Source organism: Musca autumnalis, unplaced genomic scaffold, assembly GCF_047663935.1.
Source record: "Musca autumnalis isolate F117 unplaced genomic scaffold, ASM4766393v1 scaffold_5, whole genome shotgun sequence".
Classification (NCBI taxonomy): Eukaryota; Metazoa; Arthropoda; class Insecta; order Diptera; family Muscidae; genus Musca; species Musca autumnalis.
The window spans coordinates 127,113,368-127,131,978 of record NW_027412088.1 but is presented as its reverse complement, the minus strand read 5'-3'; the positions used below and the strand labels follow the sequence as shown (position 1 = coordinate 127,131,978).

Below are 18,611 nucleotides of genomic sequence, written 5' to 3'. Positions count from 1 at the left end.
AGCGACTAAAGCTGAAGACAACGCGAAGAGGCAGCAAATATTATTGCACCTTGAACCTGCAGTCGTTTCATGACCAATCAGCCAAGGTTCAAATCAGCGGGGAAAAAGTGCGGATCAGCCAAGTCATTCAAGTGATCGTATGTTGCTTGAAGTTTCTTCACATCGGTAGATTCGGGAAATGTGGTATTTAGTTGGCTTCTAACTTCCCCACTGATTTGAACCTTGGCTGATTGGTCATGGAACGACTGCAAGTTCAAGGTGCAATAATATTTGCTGCCTCTTCGCGTTGTTTAACCGCATGGGAAAATTCATTAACTGATCATAAAGAGATGCCATCTTGGGCTCAGTTAGATGAGTTTATTACCAAAAGACTTGACATGTTGGAATCCATTTCTGACATGAGAAAAGCATCCAATCATCATTCCACAACATCCGCAAAATCAAATTCGTTCAATACCAATACTGATACCAGTGGTAAGGTGTGTAAAGTCTGTAAACAAAATCATCCGCTCCGATTCTGTGCGAAGTTCAAATTATGGCCTCTCTATGAAAAGAGAAAATACATAGCCATAAATAAAATTTGCGAAAATTGTCTTTCATATGGACATGTTGTTCAAAAATGCAGAAGTGAAAATGTTTGCCAAAAGTGTCAAAGCCCACATCTTACTTCTTTGCATCCTGACTCTCCGTCAAAAACTGCATCATTTCATCTAGAAACCCAATATGATGAACAGCCGACTACGTCAGCTACCGCATATCCGAACAATGTTCAACCCGCATATCATATTGAGTTTCAACATAATAACCCAGCTGCAACGTCGGCTTCGACTCACGTGGACACGTCGTACATTATATCAAACTACACTGTGTCAAGAGAAAGAACTATTCTACCCACCGCTTTAATCAATATCGACCATCAAGGAATTACATTCACACTTCGGGCTTTCATTGACCAAGGTTCACAGGAATCATTCGTTTCTAACCGCATTATTCAACGCTTTTCAATTCCTACTAGGAAATCGTTTACGACGATTTCTGGTCTTGGTGGAAAAGTTCTGGACAATTCTACAAAATCATGTAACCTGGCTCTAAAGTCAAGAAAATCTAATTTCAAAATCGAATCCTCGGCCATAGTAGTCTCAAATTTGAACTATTTCATGCCTTCGGCTCCTGTTGTAATCTCTGATTGGACCGAGTTGAACGATTTGGACCTGGCTGTTCCAGAACACTTCAAACCAGCTCCCATTGACATGTTATTGGGAAGTGACAGTGGAACATTTCTCCAATCTGCTGGTATCCAATAGTAGCGAAGACGATGATACCACAGATCCAATCCCAGAAGATGGTATAGAATGTATACCACCCGGCCAAGATGAGGTAAAAACAGTAATCAACCGGCTGAAGAATAATAAAGCAGCAGGAGCTGATGGCTTACCAGCCGAGCTGTTTAAAACCGGAGGCGACGCGCTGATAAGGTGTATTCATCAGCTAGTTAGCACCATCTGGCAGGAAGAACACGTACCCGACGATTGGAACCTGAGTATCCTATGTCCCGTCCACAAGAAAGGAGATAAGACTGTATGCTCCAACTATAGGGGCATAAGTCTTCTCCCTATTGCCTATAAGATAGTGTCAGGGATATTGTGCGAACGACTAAAGCCAATGGTCAACGAAATGATTGGACCATACCAATGTGGCTTTAGACCTGGCAAGTCCACCATTGAGCAGATATTTACCCTGCGGCAAATCCTAGAGAAGACCCAAGAGATGCAGATCGACACATTTCACCTTTTTGTCGATTATAAAGCAGCATTCGACAGTCCCCTCCGATCAAAGGTATTCCATGCAATGTCTGAATTTGGTATCCCCGCAAAGCTCATCCGGCTTTGTAAGATGACTTTAACTGATACTAGGTCCTCAGTTAAAATTAGAAAGAACCTCTCCGAAGAATTTTGTACCAAAAGTGGTCTCAGACAAGGAGACAGCCTTTCGTGTGACCTATTCAACATTTGCGGGATGCAAATGTCAAAAGAAATGGCACAATTTACACCAATAGCCACATGTTACTTGCCTATGCTGATGACATAGACATCATGGGACTATCAGTAAAGGAAGTAACTGATACCTTTAGGAAGGTCGAAGCAGAATCTGCGAAAGTGGGTCTGGCGGTAAACGGCGAAAAGACCAAATTGATGGTGTCGACTCCATAGAGCTCGGACCAACTGTGGAAGTTGGTACTTAAGGGGAGTACACACTATCAGTCAAAACTGAGAGTCAACTTACTTAAAAGACAATTTTCTGGCAAATAAACACTTTTGTTTAGCTAAAAACTGTTGAAATGCAATATTTAAAGTATTATTTAGAGATCTGGAAAGTAATTATTCAGCTAGACTTTGATGTAAACGAAATATACCCCGATGACTGTCAGTTGTGTTGTTCAGTGTGTACCATGGTACAATAAGAAAGGTAGATGCATCGGCGAATTGCTACAACAAAGCAACTTTTTTTGTAATATAAACTGTCAAAATTTCCGCCAAATGGTCTCTTGTTGTCTCTTTTTATCGCTTGTGTTTGCCTATAAAGTGTAGACATGCTATCTCTTACTTACCGAATCATATGGTTTTTTGTTTTGATTTTTCATGGCGAATTCCTAGTTTTTTGACGTTTTAGATTCGATCAGCTGGGCTGAGGCATCTACCTTTCTAATTGTACCATGGTGTGTACTATGCTTTACAATTTTGAGGTAGTTAAAGACTTCGTCTACCTCGGCACTGCCATAAACACAACAAACAACATCAGTTGTGAAATAAGAAGAAGAATTGTATTGGCCAACAGATGCTACTATGGTTTATGTAAGCAATTTAAAAACAAAGCCACATCTCGTCAAACAAAAATAACACTATACAAAACGTTGATACTACCCGTGCTAATGTATGGCTCCGAAGCATGGGTACTTGCGCAAGCAGATAAGGCAGTGCTTGGTGTGTTTGAGAGGAAAATTCTTCTAAAGATCTACGGGCCGATTTGCGTTGCCTGTGAATATCGACGTCGTATGAACCACGAGCTATATCAGCTATACAAAGACATGAATATAGTTAAACGTATCGAGATGCAACTGCGTTGGCTAGGCCATATCATAAGAATGAGCGATGATGAACCCGCTAAAAAGGCGTATGAATACATGCCAGATGGCGGTGCACGCAGAATCGGCAGGCCTAAGCTTGATGGAGCATACAAGTGGATGAAGAAATGAAAAGGCGCGGTATTCCAAAAAGTCAAGCGAAAAACAGAGAGGAATGGAGATCTTTTCTTAGTTCGGTCTATGGAACAAATGTTCTGTAATGGGCCAACTAAGTAAGTAAGTAAGTCGATTAGGAACCCTCAACTTAGAATTCCTAAGCTGACATCACCTTTGGAGCGTGCACTTTCTGTTAGGGTAGCTAGAACATTTAATCCATTGCCACTTGATTTTAGAGGCTTTCGTCTATCACGCAGCAAAATGTTTGCACCCGCGGATGCAGTTAAATCACTAGAACAATTGCCGCTGGAGTACATCTTTTCCTATGAATTCACCTATGAATTTTACAAGAGAGCGCGCAGCTAGGATGCACTCCATTTTGCTTCCACGGCACACATCTAGGATGCACTCCATTTTCGATCCAAATCACAGCCTTTGATGTAGTGTTTTGGATTGAATTTAAATGCAGTCTAAAGATGCTATAAAATGCAAGCCATTGCAAATATCCCAAAATAAATAAAATACATTTCTTATTTGTGTAAAACAAGAATATGAACTTTTTTACATTAACACATATTAACTTTATTACATTAACACAAATTATGAAAATGCTCCATTAAATTTAATCGTAGCTTTGTTTACTCCTCTTTTCTACATTTTATGAAACCGCAACTGATTTTGCTTCATCATCAAAATGGTTTTTCATTTTTCCTCCTGCTCCAGTTCAGATTACCAAAAAAACTCCAACTCCACTTCAAAAATAATTTGCGTCTTGTCAATTACAGCAATGTTCGTCTCTTTAGTTTGTATTTCTTTATTTTTTAAACAAATTCTTATAATTTTAGACACTCTTTCATGTGTTCAGAAAAAAAGACTGCGATTGTAGGGATCAAAAAATTGGTTGGCTTGGCTAGGGATCTATAAGCGAGTGCTTCTAAAATGTATCGAGCGGAGTGCATTTTTCATAACTCCGTGTGGACTGCATCGAAAGATGTATTGAAATCATAACTCTGCTTTGCACTACTTTCACACTTTTTTGCTGGATATGGCCTGTCATATTGAAAACAGCACCAATTGACTTTTGCGCTTTGAGGCGAGGCGTAAAAAATAAGCACAACAATCCATTGTGTTTACAGTTCTGAGACAAAGCATGGCCCAATTCATGGTGAAATAAGAAGGTGTTACATCAAATCATGTCAAACGTCAAATTTGGTCACAATAATGCATTACTGTGAATTGCTTGTTTACATTTTGTATGTGATTTTATTCACAATAAAGCATTTTGACAACTGGTATGATGATCAGCTGTTTTTGGCGTTACACCTTATCATGGTGGAATAAGAAGGTGTTACATCACATCATACTAAACGTCAAATTTGATCACAATAATGTATTACTGTGAATTGCTTGTTTACATTTTGTATGTGATTTTATTCACCATAAAGCATTTTGACAACTGGTATGATGATCAGCTGTTTTTGGCGTTACACCTTATCATGGTGGAATAAGAAGGTGTTACATCACATCATACTAAACGTCAAATTTGATCACAATAACGTATTACTGTGAATTGCTTGTTTACATTTTGTATGTGATTTTATTCACAATAAAGCATTTTGACAACTGGTATGATGATCAACTGTTTTTGGCGTTGTACCTTTATTATTGTGCCATGCACCTTATTATTCCACCATGACCCAATTATAAGTCCTCTAGTAAGCGAATTCAAAGAAAAACAAAGATTTTAAATGTCAAAATTCACGAACAGAGGCGAAAAAAATTTTGAGGCGAATTTCTTTTCTGTCAATTCAGGTAGATACACACAAAACCTTTTCCGAGAAAAAGTTGTTACCGTAGTTACGAAACAGAAAATACAAACTGATTGAACTTGAACTGCTAAAATAAGTTATTAGGCCTGTTCGATAACTTCGCAAGTAAAAAGTATTTGCAAGTTCTTGCAAGTACTTCTCAGTTCTCTTTCACTGAACAAGTTTGTTATCGAACAGCATTTTGTAAAAGTTTGTACAAATTTGCACAAATTTTTGGTTATCGAACAGACCTATTGTAAATTAGATTCTCATACAAAACACAAAAAATGTTGACATTTTACGTGTACAACATTAAGTTTATTTGTTTTCTTTTTTCGAGATACATCTACCTGTTTCTGTACAGTTTGATATTTCTATACCTCACAGCGAATTCAAATGACAAATATGAATTTTGAAGCGGGGTACACTAGAGCTGACAAACCATCGATATTTTCAACATTAGATATTTTCGATATAATGTTTTAATATATCGATTGTTATCGATATTATCGTTGTCATCGCCATTAATCTGGAGATGAAATGGCGGAAATGTCAATGATTTTCTTGAAATTATGCAAAAGTAGTTCACAGAAATGTAAAGGAGAATAAACAACTGTTTTTATTTTATAAAATTTTTAGAAAATAAATTTTATTTTACCGATAAATGTGTACGTGTGACTACGGACATACTTTCTTACACACACATAACCGAAAAGCAGCGAAATTTCTATTTATTTCAATGGATTTCAGGTTAGGGGTTTTTATTCCGATAATATCGATAGGCAAAACTATCTATCGATATTAATTTTTAAATAATAATCGATATTATCGATAGTGCCATCGATTTTTTGAACGAACAACAGCACGGATCACATCCATAAGTATATCATTGTTGAATAAAATATGTAAGTTGAATTGGAAATCCTCTCTTTCCCTACTCATTAGCTCAAAGCAACAGTAAGTAGATCCATTTCTCTCGGACCTTAGTCCTCTTTCGCTCCAGAAACGAACCTTAGTTCATCCCATTGGAACCTGAGTTCCACCACTGCTGAATTGTCCGTAACATTGTGGTTTCAAAGAGATAAGTTTAATTCCCTACAATGTTGTAGAAGTTACAACTTTTAACATGGTCCTTCGAGCCGGATTCAATGAAATCAACCTATGAAGATAAATAGTTCATTAGAAAAACAACAACAAAATAACATTATAAAAATTATACAAAAATTTGCAATTAAAAGTTATATCCAACAAGTTGGATTTCGTATCAACCAGCTGAACACCGTAGTGATCACAGCTTTCATGACCAGCAATATGGTAACACGATCGTCACTATTGTGAATGGTCATTATTCTCAATATTGGCAAAAGTGTGTATACTAGCATAAAATTTGCAAACACATGTCTCAGAGCGAACTTAAAATTTTGTTTAAAGGAAAATATCAAAAAAACTCATATTTATAAAATAATAAATTATCTCGTTTGCCCGGAAGATTGATAACTCCGGCTATTGGGAGAAAATATCGTTCACAAACTTGTGGAAGAGGTACTTCGCCTGACACAATAATCATTTCCGAGCGACAGGCTATTAACAAATATATTATAATCCATACATTTCCAGGAATTCTGGAAGTGATTTTCTCTGCCGGCTGGTGCAGAAAGTGCATCACCTGCATTTTTCTACCGACAGGCCGTCCAATATCCCGGCTAAGAAATTGCCATAATTGCTGGAGAATAGCAAAGTACGCAACTGTTCTTGGTGTCGGCGCAGCTGTTGCAACACATAAAAACTTAATTGCAAGCACTTGGATAGAGTTGGTTTGGTACACGCAGACCGTGGTCACTTTTTGTGCGATTCGACCAAACCACATTGGGAGTACTTTGACAGAAGTGAGTCTGTCCGTTTTAAACAACTTGGTGTGGTCAAAGACATACAAAAGGAAACCCATCAAAACAAAGAGAAATTTCACGCTTCAATCAACTTTTTGTCCAATTCCACTAGACCAAATTGTGGGCATTTCGTTTTAACCAGCTTTGTAATATAGTTCTCGGTGAGCATTCTGCGAGAAATCGCAATAGAACTAACTTCAAGTCCGTATAACTGTCTGGAAAATTTCGGCCAGCGTCTAAACATCCATTTGGTGTGGTCAAACAAAACATACAAAGAAAAAAAAATCTTCCCGCTTCAAGCAACTTGACATCCTCTGTGTCAATTTTCTGTCCGATTTCAACAAACCAAATTGGGAGCAGTTTCACAGAACTGAGTCGGTCCGTTTCAATCAACTTGGCATCATAGTTCGGTGTACGCATTCTGCCCTTTTACGTGTTAAATATCAATTTAACAAACTTCAAGTCTACACACTTCTCTGGAGAGTGTCCGTCAGCGTCTAAACATCTGACCCAGCCATCTGTCTGTTTACATCACAGAAGCATTTAGTGTGAAACAAAAGCAATCTATGCAAGGCAGGAGCTCTGTTTCGTTTACCTCCTCCAATCAATGCTGTTATTTCACATTGTCAACAGTTACAGTTCCCAATATAAATGGATGTAAGATTTCTGTCGAACTTTTTAAACAAAAGAAACTATGAAATAACGCTTGTCGCGTAAAACACCTACTTTTCCAATCAATGCTGTTAGAATCATACCATCAACGCATTCAACCGAAGTTCACACAACGTCTCAACAACAGCTCAATTCTAAATTGCAAACCCTCCACCAACAGCTGTTAAGTTCAAAAGGAGCAACACATCGTGAGAGAGTGCTGATTTGCTGCCGTCGTACATTGATTGTTTTGCAACATATCTCAAACAGACTACTCGTAACAACGTCAACATTCACCTCAATTGTTTCCGCAACATCACTTCAGTGTGTCTGCAACATATATTTCATGCACGAGTGTTTCCAGCCATATACAGTGTTAATAACAACCCAGCGCTTGAAGGAAACCGTAAGTTAAATTGCATATATCAAAGTGTCGACATGTGCTATTATTCCAACTGAAACAAGATAAATTACACCCATATTATTGAGACTGCAAAACTACCATCAGATACGTATTTGGTTTACAACATCCCTGAAGCATATCGCCAACATATTGTTTCCACTTCAACAAAAGTGAAAGCAACACCATAGTTGGAAACAGTCGAATAGCCATCATTTGAAATCGGCAATCATTCATAAAACATTCAAAAGGCTATTTTTGGAGGAATACGACACATTACCATTACGTCTACAAATTAAAGGCATATTGGAACTAAACCGTAAGTGAAATCAAATTAAAGTATTTCCAACATTCTTGAATATTAGTCACGTCAACGTCATTTCTATTATCAAACACAAACATCTTTTACACAAACCCAAGTTGAGGTAGATTCAGTGAAACATAGAAAACCAGCAACAGATTTAGAGCTACAATTCAGTTTTTTAAGACACCTCAATATAGTCGTGGTATTCTTAACTCTATCAGCTGTTCTTTTATGTTACAAAGTAAACATTCAAAAGTACTTCGATTGGCATACTGTTGTCTATACATATGCATACATAGATTTAACATCGCACACAACACCCGATCGTTAACAACAGCGGCAACTAACTTTCTCAACCAGAAAATTCTCTGCCACGATTTTAAGTACATTTATGAAACGTTTTCTCAGAATACAACATTAAAGAAATTATCTCTGTACGTACTTCTCTCCCATTGTTGAACAAAAATAATACTGATTTCATAACGAATACAAAAAGAGGAAAATATTATTTAATTCTCTTTTAACAATTCTCTTAAACGATTTCCAAGGAAGATAAGTTTGGTGTGCATCCACGCTCTCAACATTTATTACCATTCTCCTTTGTTCCGGTATTACATTGTGTTTGGGTAAATACTCAAGAGTTTAGGGTTTGGCTTAGTACAAAACTCTTAATGTTTTTCCCTTATTTGGTTATAAAATTGTTGGTTGGTGTAAACCAAAGCTGAGCAAAATTGAGAGGGACGCAAATTTAAGGGAGAATTAATATTTAATTTCTCTTGATATTTCATTACTTATTTCAACATTTTTTAAAAATTAATGTCTAAAATCGTCCACAACGCAAATTATTAAAACATATAACATATGCATAAAAAATTGCACAAACTTTTAATTGTTTATGGTTCACAAAAAACCAAGAGTACGTTTTTGACAATTTGCCTGTGTGCTAGCACACCCCTCACCCCTGGTGTAAACTCTTAAAACGTTTTTCATTACACATTCAGTTACAGTTTCTTTGGATTGGTGCAAAACTCCTAATTTTATTTTTTTGTTCCTCATTTGGTTATAGAATTTTTGGTCGGTGTAAACTCTTAAAACGTTTTAAAATTGAATTCAGTTATAGTCTCTTTTGGTTGGTGCAAACGTTTGGAAGTTTTTTTTTTCAATCTCATTTGGATATAGATTTTGATTGATGTAAACGCTGGACAGTGGTTTCAATGCTCAATTGATTCTAGATTCTCTGAATTGGTGCAACTCACATTTGGTTTTGGATTTTTTCCTGTGTTTGCTGTGGGATTAGGGTAAGCAAACACAACATATTTCGATGTTTATGTGGTTCTAGCACTATTTGGTGTACGCTCCTCTCTCCACTCGCATTCGGCTGATAAGTTCTCAAATTTCAATTCTCAAAACTTTTGAAGTCTCATTTGAGTTGTTTTTAACGTATCTCTCAAAGGAAAAAATCTTTCGATTCTCATTTGGTTCTGGCATACAGAAAAGGGAAAACTCATTGGGCAAGAACAAATATAAATGACTTTAACTTGTAACTGTAAAATATTAGAACATCTGAATTTCGCAAATTACATAATTTTCTCTGATTTACTCTCCTAATTCCAAACATTTCAATCAAAATGGACACCTTAAGAAATGAGTTTATTTTTGATTCAGATGATTTAATAATGTTTACATCAGCTATTGAAAAAATTCCCGCCAATGAACACACCGATTCTTCATTAGAAGTAGTTTTACAAGATCTTAATACAAGATGGAGTAATGTTCAAAAATCGTATCGCAACATTTTCACAAGTAAAAATGACGAAGTCGATACAAATTTTAAAGAGTCTGCTCAAGAAAAATATTCCAATTGCACTAAAAGTTTTCACTTCTGCAAAGCAAAGATTCTGGATTTGCAAAAAACTTTAGTGGTTCCCCTAGAAAACTCCTCCACATCAATCACCCCCGATCACGATTTTGTCCCCATTAAAGTACCGCCCTGCGATACTGAAATATTTCAAGGCGGAGGAATGGCCCTCATTCCGAGATATGTTCACAGCGGTGTACATCAAACATTCCCAGCTCACATCAGTTCAAAAGTTATACTACTTAAGGCTAAAAGTTAAAGGTCAAGCCGCAGGAATTGTGCGAAAATATAAATTATGTGGAGAGAATTTTTCGTTGGCGTGGGACGCGCTAAAATCCCGCTACGAAAATAAACGAATCCTGGTAGATAACCAGCTTAAGATTCTATTTAACCTAAAAGTAATTAATTCCGAAAGCAGCGATTCCTTGCAAAAAATTCAAAACACAATAAACGATTGTATAACGGCTCTTCAAGGGCAAAATATTTCCACTGCAGACTGGGATCCCATCCTAGTGTATTTGTGTTCAACAAAACTTCCCCATGAAACTCTTTCCCTTTGGGAACAATCTCTTAAGTCTCATAAGGAACTTCCCAAGTGGCAAGAAATGAATGAATTTTTAACGAATAGATACGAAGTAGTTGAAAGGCTTGATAGCATCCAAGGTACAAGAATTGGGTCTAAAAAGGTAGATGTAAACACTTTTCAAATTGAAAGCACCATACAAATTGAATGTAAACTTTGTGGAAACAATCATGCTCTCAAAAACTGCTCAGAATTTCGCCAACTAAACCCAATAAAACGTAACCAATATGTTTCTCAAAATAAAATTTGCCTCAATTGTCTCTCTTACAAACATTTGCGGAAAGATTGCAAAAGCAAATTCGTCTGTATGGAATGCAAAAGAAATCATCATACACTTTTGCATTTTCCTAGTTCAAAATCCAAAGGAAATTCCCAAGATTGTAGCCCTAGTACTAATGCAAACTTTGTTGGCACATCATCACAAAATTTCACAGATGATATTTCTACAAGTTCCTCTCAGGATAGAGATCCATTAGTTCTTCAAGCATCCACACATATGGTTACAAATGATAATAATTCATTAATTGAAAATACTCTGTTACCTACAGCAATTGTTACGATTCGTCACAACGGCGACACATTTACAGCTCGAGCCTTTTTAGACCAAGGATCTGAAAGGTCATTTATTTCCAAAAGATTACAACAACAACTTCTACTCCCCACAGAAAATAAAAACTATCAAATACGGGGCTTAGGAGGTCAAATCGTAGCCAATTCCAATACGTTGTGCACTCTTTCACTCGTTGCCGAGCTCCACAATATTATAGTCGACATGAAAGCTATAGTTGTAAACAAAATTACTCGACTTTTGCCGAGTTTTTTTATACACAGGTCTGATCTGTCCCTCGAAGAATTAGAAAATATGGATTTAGCGGATCCCCATTTTCATTCCCCTGGTCATGTTGACTTACTTCTAGGAAGTAGTGTTATCCCAAGTCTACTATTGGACGGTGTAAGAAAAATCGGCTCATCTCTGGTGGTCCAAGCTACCATTTTTGGATGGGTGATAAGTGGTCCAATACACCCGCAAACTGTTTCCTCATTTTCAATTGAAACTTCGGAAGATTCTGATCTTTCTATCAGCCAAGAACTTAGGAAATTCTGGGAACAAGAAGAAATTCCCGAAAAACGGCTTCTCTCTGCTAGTGATGAATATTGCGAATCCCTGTTTAAAACAACTACAGTGCGAACTGCCGATGGTCGCTATATGGTTCGTCTCCCCTTCAAAACCAATTATAAAGTCGAAACCCCAATATCACCCTCAAGATCCCAAGCTTTAATACAATATATGAGAATGGAACAATCACTCAAAAATAAACCAGAAATGGCACAAGCATACAATGATGTACTTCAAGAATATACTTCCCTAAACCATATGGCACCTACAACTTCTATAGAATCCTCAACAAATGGTTCATGCAATTCGTTTTACTTGCCACACCATGCAGTTTTAAGACCACAAAGTCTTAGTACAAAACTGCGTGTTGTATTTAACGCATCAAAACGAACTTATTCGGGATATTCTCTAAATGATACCCTACATGTCGGCCCTACTCTTCAGTCAGATTTATTAACATTAATACTCCGGTGGCGTTTTTATAAGTACGTTTTTAATGGGGATATAGAAAAAATGTATCGACAGATACTTATTCACCCTGATGATTCTAATTTTCAAAAAATTCTTTGGCGCCCTTCTCCAATTTCTCCCGTAAAGGATTATGCCTTAAAGACTGTAACATTTGGAGTGAATTGTGCTCCATATTTAGCTATGAGAACTCTTCTACAATTAGCAAATGACTGCGTGGAAAAATACCCCCAAGGATCTCAAATTATTAAAAAGGACATGTATGTCGACGACGTTCTCTCTGGAGCTCATAGCCCAGAAGCCGCTATAGATTCCCTGTCGCAATTAATCTCTATGCTAAAATCCGCAGGGTTCCCTCTAAAGAAAATTACCTCCAACGACCCTGAAATTCTAAATTCGGTTAATAAAGAAAATATTTTGAGTTCTAAATTTTTGAAATTTTACGAAACTAGTGGCACTAAAACACTAGGCGTTCAGTGGAACGCAATGAAGGACATGTTCTCTTATAATGTCGAAGCACCCTCCGTTGTTAACTCGATTAAAAAACGACAGATCCTATCAATTGTCTCAAAAGTTTTCGATCCCGCTGGTTGGATATCCCCAATCATCGTAGTAGCCAAAATTCTACTTCAGCAGTTATGGATAGAAGGAACCAAATGGGATGAAAACGTTAAGCCACACACTCTGCAAAAGTGGAATCAATTTGCAGAATCCCTCGCTCTTATTTCTGAATTTCAAGTCCCACGATGGGTTAATTTCTCGCCAACATGTATTTCTCAAATACATGGATTTTGTGATGCCTCTGAGAAGGCTTATTGTGCAACTATTTATCTCAGAACCAGCCAAGGTAGCGCTATCCATACCCAACTACTTGTATCCAAAACCAAAATAGCCCCAATAGATCCAGTAAGTCTTCCACGTCTAGAGCTATGTGGAGCAGTTCTCCTCTCACAATTAGTTAAACACATCACGGCAGGATTACCATTGCATAATTATGAAGTATTTCTCTGGTGCGATTCTTCAATTACACTCAGCTGGTTAGAGAAGCCTCCCTATACTTGGAAAACGTATGTAGCCAACAGAGTTGCAAAAATCATACGCAACGTCGGTAACAACCCGTGGCGACACGTCAGATCAAACGATAACCCAGCAGATCTGGGGTCTCGAGGTTGCTCTCCAGAAGAACTTTTCCACAATTCTCTGTGGTGGCATGGCCCAACCTGGTTACGTAGTCCTCCCGAAGAATGGCCTAGCAGCACTAGAAGGAACGAAAACCCTCCTGAAGCACGTAAAATAGAAGTATTTCGCACATTACAAGATGACGAGGATTTTCTCAAACGGTTTTCTCGGAGGGATAGAGCTATTCGGGTTGCTGCTTACGTATTTAGGTTTTACAAAGCTGCTCGGAACATTGCGAAATACTCAGACCCCACGATATCATACGAAGAATTTAAGGAAATGAAGCAGCTTATCGTTCGATTATCTCAAAAACAATATTACAGCCAAGAATACTCAAGTCTCCTTAATTCTAAAAAGGTGTAAACGGAAGAATAACAAATTCCAATCTGTCATACAATGAATGTCACCCAATCATCATACACAAAGATTCTGAATATAACAAATTGTATTTGAGCTTCATCCACAACCTGTTGCTTCACGCTGAAAATAGTCTGATGCTAAGAACAATTCGTGAAGAATATTATATATCTCGACTTAGATCATCGATCAAAAAATGCATAAGAAATTGTAAAACATGTACTATTTATAGACATAAAATGCAATCTCAAATAATGGCGGCTCTTCCCTCAGAGCGTAGTACTTTCTCTCTTCCATTTTCGTTTACTGGTTTAGATTTTGCTGGTCCATTCTCCACAAAAACCTCAAGTATACGGCAAGCAGTATACCAAAAAAGTTATGTTTGCGTATTCGTCTGCTTTAGTACCAAAGCAATTCACTTAGAACTTTGCTCAAACCTCTCATCTGATTCGTTTTTGGCTGCATTCACAAGATTCGTAGGGCGCCGAGGGTTACCTCTAAAGGTAATGTCTGACAACGGCACAAATTTCGTTGGAGCCGAAAGGAAACTGCGATACGAATTCTTACAATTTTTGAACAACTCTGCCGAAGATATTATTAAGAAGTACACCCCCCAAGGTCTGCAATGGTCGTTCATCCCACCAAACGCACCACACAAGGGTGGGTTGTGGGAAGCAGGAGTAAAGTCTTTTAAATCGCATTTCAAAAAAGTTGCACAAAATCATCATTACACGTTTGAGGAATTCAATACTTTACTCGTACGGATAGAAGCAGTTCTTAATTCCAGACCACTATCTCCAATGACCGATGATTCTCACGAGTTGCTAGCCCTTACTCCCGGGCATTTCCTACGCGGTGCTTCACTTGTAGCACTGCCCGAAACCACTTCTGATAACCTAACTCTAACTGGAAGATGGGAAAAACTCAAAGCTCAACAACATCAATTCGCTCGTCGATGGAAAGACGAATATATAAAAGAATTACAACGCAGGTATAAATGGCAATCTCCCATAGAAAATATAAAGCTAAATCAGCTTGTGGTTGTAAAAGATGACCAGGTCCCTCCTTGCGAATGGAAACTAGGTCGAATAAAAAACGTACATCACGGGTCAGATGGGCTGGTACGAGTAGCGGAGATTAGAACTGCAAACGGCGTTATAACTAGGGATATTACAAGACTATGTCCTCTTTTCTCTGGAAATAATGATTCCTAATCCTTTGCTCGCTTTCATGGTACACATACCCTCGAATCTCTTTCTCTTCCTTCACTCCCCTTCTTCCATGACATTAATTAAACCAATTTACTAACTAACCTTTACGTTTACTTAACAGGGCACCACGAAATCCTATGGTTCACAAATGTCTCATATGCGATCGGTACCATTCTCTGAGGTTTTGTAAGAAGTTCATAGAGATGGATATAGGTAGTCGTAGGAGGGAAGTGCGTCGCCATGGTTATTGTTTCAATTGCCTTGCTCGTTCTCACAAAACCTATGAATGCACTTCAGAAGATGGTTGCGCTCGATGTGGTTCGGAGCACCACACTCTGCTTCACCTTCCACCCCAGGAATCTTTTACATACGAACAAATTGTACAAGGTCAAAGAAGTCTTTCGAATTCAGAAACACGTCAGCGAGAAGGCTACCATACCGATGAAACTAGATCCAATACATCTCAACGACGACCACCATCACAAAGAATGCCAGGAAGAATACGCCGACGAGAGAGAGGAGAAAGTCAGCATTCTAGCGACATCGTAGAGCGTACCAATAATATGATTAAACAACGTAGGCTTCTACAACAAGCGATCATTGCCCTAAAACGTTTGAACGGCATATTCAATAATTGACATCCGTCAAGAGGCGGGAGGATGTTCAACGTAATTAATCTATTTGTATTCATTAAAATATATTTAAATAGTTAAGAACCTTTTTCTTATACTTGCAATGTTCAATGAATTAAAAATCACCCTGTTAACATTTAAATACAACTATGAATTACATCCCAGTATTAAGTCCACTAAAGTGGCAACATTGTATGATATTTTATCCGTGCCTTTGTTCTCCTTTTTCTTACATGGCTGCCTGTGGGCAACACATGGAGCCTTCTCTTTCTTTTTGGTTTACCATCCGAACGAACAACAGCACGGATCACATCCATAAGTATATCATTGTTGAATAAAATATGTAAGTTGAATTGGAAATCCTCTCTTTCCCTACTCATTAGCTCAAAGCAACAGTAAGTAGATCCATTTCTCTCGGACCTTAGTCCTCTTTCGCTCCAGAAACGAACCTTAGTTCATCCCATTGGAACCTGAGTTCCACCACTGCTGAATTGTCCGTAACATTGTGGTTTCAAAGAGATAAGTTTAATTCCCTACAATGTTGTAGAAGTTACAACTTTTGACAAGGTTCTGTAATCTGAAATTATTCTTTGTATTTAAATTCGTAACTCTAAAACCAATGCAAAGCAATGAAAATAGGTTTGTCCTTGTACTTTCTCAGTAAATATTACTCAGTAAATTCTTTTTAGAGAGTTAAGCATTTTATACTATTCCAAAGGAAAAAAATAAAAAAGTAAAAAGACAGCATTCAGTAAAATTTTTCAATTTGATTAATATTTACGATTATGATATTTGAATATTATAAACTTTTGACAACTGCCTAAAGCTACAAAATGTTACTGAACAAAATTCCTTCAGTAAAAATTATAAGTTCTCAGTAATAAAAATTTCAAAACAAGTTTCTCAATTCATTCTCTTTTACTGAACATTTGTGTAAAAACAGCAACATTCAGTAATAAATAAAAATCGTTTTTGTGATTTTCACTCATTGACGAACACATTAAAAAGAAAACCACAACAACACTACACGCGATAGACAAACAAATACTTAACACAGTGGGCCGTTGCAGATCATTCCTAAAACAAAATAATGACATCATTAAGCTGGAAACAGATACAACGTTTGATTAAAGTTTTGCGTTGGGCGTCGAGAAAAAAACAACAACAACAGGGCGACGACGATACCAAAGTCCAGCGTTTATCTGTTTGCCGGCATATATTTCAAATGAATTTGAATTTTTCGGCATCATGCCCAACAGTGTAAAAACGGCCAAAACGACACAAAACTTTACCCAAACGTTGTATCTGTTTACAGCTTTATTGTCAGTGCTGACAAAGGGGGGAAGACTGTAGCTATGTACAAAGAAGTATACCAAATGAAAATGGCAAATGGAGATTTGTGCACTTACAGACGCTTAAAAAGAGACCCTACAAATATTCTACAAAACAAGAATAATATGCTTGTGGAACAATTATTTAAATTAAACATCATTAATGAGGCGGAGAAATATAAACTATCCAACAAAACTTCAACTGCACCTAGACTCTATGATTTACCCAAAATACACAAGGATGGTAACCCTATTAGACCAATCTGCTCAACCATAAACTCCCCTGCTAATGGCCTTTGTAGATACGTGGTCGGCATATTGAAGAACTTAACTGTTAATTCCATATATAACGTTAAAGACGAGAAAGATTTCAAGAGCAGGATAGAGAACATTAAAATCGATCCCGACGAAGTTCTTATCTCATTTGACGTGGTTTCTCTTTTCCCTAGCATACCCGTAAATCTAGCTCTAAACTTGATACAAGATAAGTGGGACATAATAAAAACATATACGACGATATCTAAGGAAATAGATATTTTGACGCTGTGTATAAAGGATACAAGATATTTTATTTATGAAGACAAGATTTACAAACAAAATAAAGGCATGCCAATGGGCTCGCCAGCCTCACCCGTTGTAGCTGATATTGTCATGGAACAATTGCTGGACTCATCACTGATGAAAATGCGCACAAAACCAAAGATACTGACCAAATATGTGGACGACATCTTTACGGTTATGAAAAAACATGAAATAAAAGAAAATGTGGACCTTCTGAACTCATTCAACCCATACATACAATTCACAATGGAGATAGAGAAAGACAATAAATTACCTTACCTGGATGCAATAGCTATTAAGAATGAAACTCAACTAAAACTTGACTGGTACCAGAAACCTACGGCCTCAGGGAGACCGATTAATTTTACTTCTAAGCACCCGAGAAAAACTATAACTAACACAGCATCTAACTTTATTAAAAGAGTATTAGACATACAGTCAGGGACAAAAGTTTACATACACCCCCTAAATCTCGGGTATTAGGATTAGTAGTGATTTTTATGAAATTCCAAGTATGCAGTTTTATTTCTTTTCAATAATAAACAATATTTAATAGAACAAAAGTATATTCCATAAAACAAATAACGGTAAATTTTACAAAAACCAAAAAATTATGGGGACAAAAGTTTACATACACCCCAAGGAAATATGTGTATTACCGTCAAATTTATGGAATTAACAGCAATATTTCTACATTTTATTGTTTTGCCGAATGCCTCTGGGTGTTTGAGATATATTTTAGAGAAAATAAAATAATTTTTGGGGGTCAAATGCCGTTATTTAAGGTCAAACTTCTTGTGTAGCTTGTTAAAGCTGGCCCTTGCTTAATTCTTTGCGTTTTTAGGTAATGCACTTTAAAAAAGCCACAAAATTAGTGTCAGATGAGACCCTAGAAAGCTTTGGAGTTGTTCTTGTGCAAAATATTACTTCTTGGACGTCGATAAATGCCCGCTTTTCATCTGGTTTCTCAGGAAGTTAATAGATTCCGCGGAATTCTTGGTGCAAATTACATATAGAAGGCCTTGAA

The 18,611-nt window shown here is 37.2% G+C and overlaps 1 long non-coding RNA gene across 1 annotated transcript; it reads left to right on the top strand.

The window, feature by feature from the left end:
- The first annotated feature begins 6,378 nt into the window (after positions 1-6,378).
- On the top strand, positions 6,379-16,052 carry LOC141405259 (uncharacterized). Its single transcript, XR_012413170.1, has 3 exons — positions 6,379-6,588; positions 6,664-8,302; positions 15,182-16,052. It is a non-coding gene; the product is annotated as an uncharacterized lncRNA (long non-coding RNA).
- The last annotated feature ends 2,559 nt before the right edge of the window (positions 16,053-18,611 follow it).